The sequence below is a fragment of the Humulus lupulus genome, chromosome 1, assembly GCF_963169125.1.
Source record: "Humulus lupulus chromosome 1, drHumLupu1.1, whole genome shotgun sequence".
In the NCBI taxonomy this organism is placed as follows: Eukaryota; Viridiplantae; Streptophyta; class Magnoliopsida; order Rosales; family Cannabaceae; genus Humulus; species Humulus lupulus.
In genome coordinates this window covers 248,532,889-248,541,221 of record NC_084793.1, presented here as the reverse complement: position 1 = coordinate 248,541,221, position 8,333 = coordinate 248,532,889, and positions in this window count along the sequence as shown.

Sequence of the window (8,333 nt, the reverse complement as noted above, 5' to 3'; positions counted from 1 at the left end):
TATGGTAGTTGTTTAATAATTTTTATGATGCATGTGTATTGATTTTTGAAAATGGGAACCAAAACCCCCAAGGGTTTTGTAGGATACCCTAAAACAAAACATGTTTTAAGCTGTGAATTCCAAGGGGTCAAGCAGCCACTGTATATTGTTTTTGTAAAATTAAATTGTACTGTGATATTGTTGAGATTTAGTACATAAAATTTAGCTTTTGAAACACTAAAAAATGTTTAGAAATGAGTAAGTTATGCTATTTCAAAGTTTAGGTAAAAAACTGTTTTTTTTCGTATTCTTATTTTCGGAACCAAATTTGGACAGCCACTGTATAGGGCAAATGAACCCAGTTTTTTCTAAAATTTTGTGGACATATTTTTGGCATAACCTATTAGTCCACTGTAAAATTTGGTAAGAAAATATTAAACGGTTTGAAAGTTATTAACTGTCAAAGTTTGGAAAAAAAATAAGGACTTGAAAATAAGGTCATTTTTACCTCATTGTTGGAAAATGATTTCACCAATCAAAAATGCTCATTTTGACCTAAGATTTTACAAAGACCTAAATGGCATAACAAAAATGGAATTGGGAAATTTTGGTAACAATTGGGTAAGTAAATTTCAAGTTATGAACTAACGAAGTATGTAGTTAAAAATGTGAAAAATAGGTTTTTCACACTTAATGTAAAAATGAGATTTTGGAACATAAGGTAAAAAGTAAAATTTTGTTTATTTCAAGATATAAATTGGTAAGTCTTGAAATCATATTTTCACTAAAATTACCCTTTTGAGTTTAAATGAATTATTTTTATTAAAGAGTTTTTATTCTTTTTAAAAATAAGAGATTTAATTTATTAATAATTAATAAATTAAAAGAGGGTTTAAAACCTTATATTTTGATAAAATAATTAAATGAATTATTTTTCTAGTAAGTAAAAATTGATTAATTGCTTTTGGAAAATTAATTAGTCAAGATGAGAAATTTATAACGGTTTTCCTAATTAAGACAAATTAGGCAATTTTCTTAAATCGGTTTTTAGATATTAAAAACCTTAAGAAAACAAAAAGGAAAATTTAAAGAGTTTATTTTCTTTTAAAATAATTAAGGAATTTATTTGTATTTTCTGGATATAATACCGGCTAAAATCTTACATATTTTAACCGACTAGTCGAAAGTGCGGGTTAATAGCGATACCTTGAAAGAGTAAGATTTTTAGCGGGTTGTGGGGAAATACCATTGTGATACCCGAGCCTAGGTATCGAGACCTTAGGATAGGTCTCCCCGAGACTTAGGGTTTAGTCTCGAATATTTTGTATAACTTTCCTTAATAGGTTTAAAACCAAATAAGGATTGTAAATCCTTACAAATAACTTTTATTAAAATGACCAAACTGCCCAAAATAATAATAATGAATTATGAGTGCCATAATTAATCTGAATATACTGTATGGATAACTACAGTATTGGCTAAGCGTAACTGGACTGAACGTTGGAGGGTGAAAACTTGCTGAGCGCTAAGGACTCCAAGTAAGTCAACTTATATTGTATGGCTGCAACATGAAATGATTATTGTCTTGTATGTTAGTATAGGGATACATGCATATATATAGGCTATCATAGAAAGTTGCTTAGAGACGTTAGTCTAGTGAGTGCTGATTTAGAAAATATGAACGGTAGAAGTCCGTCATATCCTAGACGGTTGATCCCCGTCACACTGCTTGATTTTATTTATGTCCGGTTCATTACCGCGACGAGTGGCCATGAGATGAGGATAAGCTGGTTAAACCTAGGGGCGCCAAGATAAATGGGACCTAGGGGCCCTCATGCTTACTTAATCATTGGACGGTTAGAATCCGAGCAAGTGCTCTGATAAGTTATTCCCGGATAGCAGCCGTGAATATTGGCCATTCCGTGAGAGTGCCTAGAGATACTAGGGGTTGCCAAGATTGAGTGAGGTTGAACACCCTAGGGGCAGCTGCTCACCAGCACCACTGATTAACATAGAAGTCTCCGTAAAACCGTGTAAATTGGATTACACTCTTGGATAAGTCGCGATGCCCTAGGTAACACGATAGTTACCATTGTTGAGGATATTTATTGGCTAGATCTTAGTGTGGAGACTCGGTTCTCTTTTACAGATTAGCAATTATGTTGTAGGGCGCGTTACGCCTGAATTGTTGGAAATTGTCGAGCGTTGGTCTCGAATTATATGGTGGTATAATATATCTGCTTGCTCTGGGATTTTCTGAGTGCAGGGATATAATTGTTGATAAGTTATAGTTGTGATATAATATATCTGGTTGCTCTGGGATTTTCTGAGTGCAGGGATATAATTGTTGGTAAGAATTAGTTGCGATATAATATATCTGCTTGTTCTGGGATTTTCTGAGTGCAGGATTTTTATCTAGATGTGAATTAATTTATCCTTGGTTATCAGGCATGACCATAAGTTTTCCAGGACGCTTTAGCGTTCTTGAAATTGATTGTGTAGGGTCCGGATGGGTCCGGATCCCTATTTCTCTATCTGCTTTGTTTGGAAGTTGATCTTACTAAGCGTTTTCGCTTACCTAGTTGTTTCATGTTGTAGGTAAGAACAAGGGCAAGGCAGAGCAGTGAGCGCTGGAGTCTTCCTTGCAAATGTACATGTGGACCGACCTTTTGGGAAGCCTTTTTATTTTTGGAAATGTTGTGTAATTTTCCTAAACTAGGCTCACTCTAATCTTTATAAAACATGTTTGTAACTAAATGTTAAGTATGGCCATACGACTTTTTTAAAAAAAAAAATTTCTATGGGTTTTTGGAGACATTTTGTTAAATGAAAACATTTATATTTCCGCATTATCGAGTCTTGAAAATCTGGGTCGTTACAGTATGAGAGAGGAAATTGTAGGTGTTTATTTGATTAGACACTTAATCACAAAATAGCTCTTCCTACCATTATAAATGCTTAGAAAAGGATTTTTTTCATCCATTCAGCATGTCTAATCGATATCACTAAAACCAACTATTGAGTGTCATAATGTTGATTTGTCGATTGCAAACACATCCTTGATACCATATGGATGACTACTGAAGTACCAATCCAGCATGCCCATGACAAATATGACAATAGGGAATGTGTATACTTGAGTAAACTCGAGGCTGCCTTCAATAAACATGTATGGAACAATCTCAAAATTGATCTCTCGTCATTACCAAAACACATGGACTTTAGGTCTTTCACAATACATCACACTTTAGACTATTTCATAGTTCTCAATGAAATTGAAACATTACTCACAACAAAAGTTAGTCAACATAAACTATGAGACAATTCAGCTTTCCGTTGATCTCATCATGAAGAATCTAAATACTTAGACCATGCAAAACTTCTCTAAAATTCTTCATCTGACAGAGACTATCAAATAACGATTTTAGATCATTATCATAAAATATGAGTAATGTACTATATCATGTAATAATACAAACATATCATTGTTCCCACTGATCTCTCACATAATATTGACTAAATATAATGTTTCAAATTGTCCATTCTGAGAATAACAATAGTCATTGTCCATATGCCTTTCCAAAACGAATTTAATCCATTGAATTTGGGTGTCCTTGTCAATTTCCTTCTCAAGGCTTGATTGAGCCAAATGAAATTCTAAAAATAAGAATTTAGTTCTCACATCCTTATATATTGATTTCCAAATATTCACCACTTTACCATCCAATAATAATGCATTCTGAACAGTTCATTCCATCATAATGGTAACTAGCTATAGGCTTTAATCAAGCTTAATTTGTTCCTCAAATAGTCTGTTCTCAAAAAGAAATTCCATCAAGAAAAATCTCCCAATTATCAAGTGATTAAGCCTAAACTTCCATGCTTGATCATATGTTGGAAATTGTGATATTAACATATCAACTCTCCAAGTAAGGATTAAAAACTACTAATGGCTCTCGATTAACAATTTTGAGGTATATGTCGTCAACCTTATTTCCTGCTTGAAATTGTAGGTGTGTAAAACTATTTCGATCCTATATCTTTGCTTGTTCACATATGGAGTTTCTTATCATATTATGGTCGATTGTAAGGTCAACAATAATAACAGTAGAAGCAAAACAAGGGATAAGTCCAGTTATTCCCTAAAAAATCTTTTGACCCTTGACTAATCCCAACTTGAAACTCCAACATAGACAACTTTATTTACTTATTATCAATAGTGGATAAAAGAGACAATTTTATGAAGCTTAGTACTCTCGAAAAATAAGCATTGAGATAATCATCTTCTCTTTCACAATTAAACTTTGAGATTGTGATTGCCCAGAAATAAGGTTTGCAAATTAAATCCTTATTCAGTCTCAACCTATATAAGGCTATTCGGAATGAAACGATACAAATCATCAAATCTAAATCCTTTTGAGAGTCATAGAAACATACTTAACTCATATTGTCTATTTAAACACCAGACATGGTTGTGAATATGGAATTATGTTTGTGATTATATTAGTCCATACAAAAATTCAAATATCTCTCCCACTTGGACAAATATAATAAATAAACACCATATTAAACCTCATTATCTAATAGACAGTCAAATAAATCATGTTTAATATCATACCGATAGGATACATATACTAAACATGATTTGGTCCAGAAGATATTCAAATATAATAACAACCATTAAAACAACATGCATACAGTACAACCATTGAGACTATATATATACATCCCGTTTTGTACTTGTCACTTCGTCAAACAATGCATATAAGAAGTGACTGCACATCATTATGCATGTTTGGATTAATCATTTAGGTGTTTTCCACTTTGAAGCTTTCTAAAACACAAAAAAAGGTTTAAAACTTTGATGATTCAAAGCTTGAGAAGATTGTGCTCAAGATAATGATCATGTGAGAGAGATTTTAACAAAAGAGTAATAAATACTCGATATCTCTCAAAACTTATACATGATATTATAGATCATAAAAACTTCATGGACAAAGAATTAATATGATCAGCGTGTGTCATATGCGTAAATAAGCCAAAACCTAACTTCCCCTTATTATTTCCATTGGTTATGCAATAAAGAATACTAAGTCATCAATATCACTATATGGAAAGCTTTGTTTCATTGACTTCAATAAAACCAAAATTGTTGCCTAAATATAACTTAGCTATCCTCAAATTTAGTAGCAACAACGACATGATATTGAGTACACAGGCATTATTCCATTAAATATGAATTCATCGTGTTTACGAACGTCTCCAAGTAATACGATTATCACCTCGAAATAGATAATGATCACATATCCATTGTCGTATTCATCCAAAAAATTTCCACTTATGATCTATGTCATATATTGAACCTTAATTATAAGAAAACCACAATAGATGATTCACTAGTTCCACTGAAAATATCTTAGGGCATAAAAATAATGCAATAATCTCCTGAACTCTTCATTATCGAAAAACGTAAGAGTTTCACTTCAATACCTCAAGAGATTCCTAAGCGATCTCATCCTCATAAATTTGTCATAAAAGGATCGATTAACACATATATACCTCACTACGACCAACTGACACCCATCTCAATATTCTCAATCTCCCACTGATCATGGAGTAACTTGGCATCTATTTAAACAATGTGACTTCAAGATTTATCAATTTTAGGCCTAGTTCTTCTTTACAATGAGATATCGCTATGTCAAAACATATTATTGTGCCATCCGATAACTAAACGGTAGAGATTTTAGGATTGCTTAAAGCTAAGAGAAAATATCAATGAGAAGTGCCACTATGCATGTGAAAACAAGGATCACGCTATCTGCTCGTTTTCTCAGCTTTCCAAATGATCTATCAACGGAAACAATCATGTCATGCTATAGTCATTCTAACAAAACATATGAATTTTACACAGGTAAGGACAACCACTTCAAATGTCACAACCAAATTCATGAATCCACTACCGATAGGGTAGAAAAGATTGCGCGATTCATGACATCCAAGGTGTTTCCTTCACCATCTAAGCATCCTGCCCAATAATAAAATCATCGACAAGATGACTAAATTGCATGTATGGATCTTAGTATTAATTATGATTAGAACAAATGTGAATTTAATTAGCGATAATCACAATCACAATATGAATATCCATAGAACATTCAATTACATGTTCCGTCATGGATTATAATCACATAATCATCAAATAATCCCAACTAAGCATCCATAAATGTCAATGAATCTATTACTGAGAGCATAAATCAAATAGGTAATAATTCTGTAAATAAACCAAATATATGCCAACAATAATCCATTCATAATCATGAATCCTCAAAAAATTATAAGGCATGTGTACAAAAATTTGGTATAACATATTGCTCGATTATTGGGTCTTATGTGAGATTATAATTTTAAACTCCATAATTTGACATGTTTAGACTCACGATAGGCAAGCACATAAACATTCAAATTGTATTAATCTCACAATTATTATGAATGAAAAATTGACATGCTTAAACTCACGATAAGTGAGTACATAAGCACTCAATTAACGTCACAACAACATAATCATATTTGCACATAATGCCAAGTATTTTAAAACAAAATATAAGGCATAAATTTCAAATAAATATAATAACGTTTACAATTAATAAATGATATAAGATAAATTGTGAAATAATAATTTTAATTTAATTTAATTGTATGATTATGTGTCAATTAGTCGTTAACATTGACCAAACCCAAAATATATTCACACAATTAAGTGGGAAGATAAAATTGGAGCTAAATGGTGAAAAATAGTCAAAAATTGGACCCTACATGCACCCCCACGTGCCTGTTTTTTTTTTTTTTTTTTTTGAAGCCCAAAAAACGACAAAAATGCTAAAAATGGCAACAATCTCAAAAAAAACAACATGAAATCCAACAAACGACAACACTCGAAAACGACATGAAAACCGAAAAACGACAATGGGCTCTGAAAAACGACACGTCATTTTTTGGTCGTCTTCAACCTCCAGATGGGTCGAATTTGACCCATTTCAGACCCAGATTCCGTCCAGGTCAGATTTTGACCTCCAGTGCTCCATTTTTTATGTCCTTTGAGGGGTTTTGCTCCAAATTTCGTTGTCTTTTGAACCATAACAATTATTTTGCGAAAAAAACTACTTGAAAACTAATTTTATTCAAATCCATTTTCAGCTAAAAAAAAGGCTTGAAAACCAGTCCAAAATGGCCAAATATGAGTCCAATAATCATAAAAAACACCACCCACAAGTTATATATTTGATATGTAGACTCAGTCCATCATTTATTTTGGTTAAAACCATGTATTTCAAATTTTGGATAATCAAAACTCATAAAATTTTCAAAAATCCAAAAATGCACTCAAAATTTTGACAAAGTATTCATGAGCCTTAAAATCAGATAACCTGGCTCTGATACCAATTGTTGAAATTAATTGAGCATCAAACAATAATCAAGAATTTATCAAACATATTCATGTTCAATATTGCACAATGAATCATCTTATTTAAGGCATCAAACATAATATGAATAAAAGGCAACTTTACTTACCTTTGTGATCAAGTCTATGAACCATCATTCTCTATAATTATGCTCATCACAATTCAGCCACCTACACATCAAAGATCAAGTGGGATGCTTGGGGTTTAGGTGAACACTACTCTCTCACATTTTTCCTCTAAAACACCTATTGTCCACACACATTTATAAAAGGGTGTAACCCTTTTTATAAACCATAATGGGCTTATTGGGCCTAGATACCCAATGAGAGGATTAGTTGCCTTGGCCCAATGGGCTGGCCTAAAGACATTGAGAGCGTGTCCATATGGGTCTCGAGCGTGTTAGTACGTTATGTCCATCCCATTATGGCGCGATGGTAATAGCATTCAATACCGATTATATAGTTATCCTTACATGCTAATCACGACACTGCATGAGTAACATATAATTATATCAGTTCATATAAATTATTCTAACATTTCATAGCCTCAGGCCTCTCTTGAAAAATCTCTAGTGCCATATTTGTTCCCTTCTCGGGTGCTAATACAATCACCATACTTTCATGGTGGACCGTCTCCGAGATTACCGGGGGTCACCACTTGAGTTCAACTGTATGTGGTCTCACTAACACGAAGCGGGTTTCTCTGGTCTTTGAAGTGTAATCTTGGTCCTAAAAAAAAGTAATCAACACCATGAAACCATATAAATGTTATAATTGACCTATCACCATTATGTAATTTTTAATAGAATTACAGTGTATATATTGTGAAGGGATATTTGCGGCAAAAATAACTAATGTTTACCGAATGTAATATTTAATTACCTAAATTTTT